The sequence below is a fragment of the Arachis ipaensis genome, chromosome B1 (genome assembly GCF_059453495.1).
Source record: "Arachis ipaensis isolate K30076 ecotype BB chromosome B1, ASM5945349v1, whole genome shotgun sequence".
Lineage (NCBI taxonomy): Eukaryota > Viridiplantae > Streptophyta > Magnoliopsida > Fabales > Fabaceae > Arachis > Arachis ipaensis.
This window is the reverse complement of record NC_142436.1, coordinates 88581258-88582938: the sequence shown is the minus strand read 5'-3', so window position 1 is coordinate 88582938 and position 1681 is coordinate 88581258. Positions and strand designations below refer to the sequence as shown.

The 1681-nt window shown below is 43.7% G+C and overlaps 1 non-coding gene across 1 annotated transcript; it reads right to left on the bottom strand.

Moving 5' to 3' along the window:
* Window positions 1-796: 796 nt before the first annotated feature.
* LOC148577387 (small nucleolar RNA R71) lies at window positions 797-903 on the bottom strand. Its single transcript, XR_015903113.1, has one exon. It is a non-coding gene; the product is annotated as a small nucleolar RNA R71 (small nucleolar RNA).
* Between the last annotated feature and the right edge of the window lie 778 nt (window positions 904-1681).

Here is a 1681-nt window from a genome sequence, read left to right as displayed (position 1 = left end):
ATTTAGTTTCATCTGAGTAATTTACTTTCCATTTTAGTTATTTTTTTCCCTTTACCTTTCACCCATTAGTGGTGTTACCTGCATTTTGTTTTAATATTTGGTTCACTGACCCACTAACTGTTTGATATATTGCATCACTCACACTAACAGCATTTCTGCAGAAAATATTGTCTGTATCTATCTTTCTTGCTTGTGCCTTATTGGGTGTATGATAGGTAGACAAAGCAGGGCTTCAACTTCCTTTGATTCTGAACCTGAGAGGACCTTCCTTAGATTAAGGAAGGAAGCAAGAGGGAAGAGAGTAGCTGGTGCTGAGAAAGAGGAGGAGTACTTTGAACCAGACATGGATGAGAATATGGAGAACCATCATGAAGAAGAGGCTCACAACCATGGCAGAGAAGGTCCAGCACATCAGGCTGGACAAGAGAGAAGAGTTCTGGGTTCTTACATCAACCCAAATCCAGGAAACTGTGGAAGTAGCATCCAAAGGCCAACCATACATGCCAACAACTTTGAACTAAAGCCACAGCTCATCACCCTTGTTCAGAACAATTGTTCATTCGGAGGAAGTGTCCAAGAAGACCCCAATCAACATCTAACCACCTTCCTGAGGATATGCGATACTGTGAAGTCTAATGGTGTTCACCCTGATACCTATAGACTACTTCTGTTTTCCTTCTCACCCAAGGACAAAGCATCTAAATGGCTGGAATCCTTTCCAAAGGAGAGTTTAGCAACCTGGGAAGACGTGGTGAACAAATTTTTGGCAAGATTCTATCCTCCTCAACGAATCAACAGGTTGAGAGCTGAGGTACAAACCTTCAGGCAGCAAGATGGTGAGACTCTATATGAAGCATGGGAGAGGTTTAAGGACCTGACAAGAAGATGCCCGCCAGATATGTTTAATGAATGGGTGTAGTTGCACATTTTCTATGAAGGCCTTTCGTATAAATCAAAGAAGGCAGTAGACCACTCATCCGGGGGATCTCTGAACAAGAAGAAGACCATTGAAGAAGCCATAGATGTCATTGAGACTGTAGCAGAGAATGACTACTTTTATACTTCTGAAAGAGGCAACACTAGAAGAGTGATGGAGCTGAACAATGTGGATGCACTGCTAGCTTAAAACAAGCTTATTACCAAGCAGTTGGCTGACCTTACCAAAAAGATGGAGAGGAATCAAGTGGCAGCAATCACCACCTCAGCAGTAGCTCAAGAAGGAGTGAATGAAGAAGCAGAGGGTGATCAGGAACAAGCCAACTACATTGGAAATTCACCTAAGCAGCACCATGACCCATACTCCAAAACATATAATCCCGGTTGGAGGAACCACCCAAACTTTGGATGGGGAAACCAACAGGATCAAGGCCAAGATCAGAGACGCCACAACCCCAACAACAACGCAGCTCACCAACACTCCACACAGAGGTCATATCAACACCCACCTAACAACACCTCTCAACATCCATACCAAAGTCAAAATGGCCCTTCTCATCCTTCCAATCTCAACTCTCCATCATCGGAGGAAAGACTATCAAGGATTGAGACTCTACTTGAGGGCATATGTAAGGAAATCCAAGATAACAAGGTGTTCAAGGAGGAGGTGCGAGCCAATATCAAGAACCAGGGAGACACCATCAAGAGGCTGGAGTTTCAAGTGGGATACCTTTCTGAGAAGATC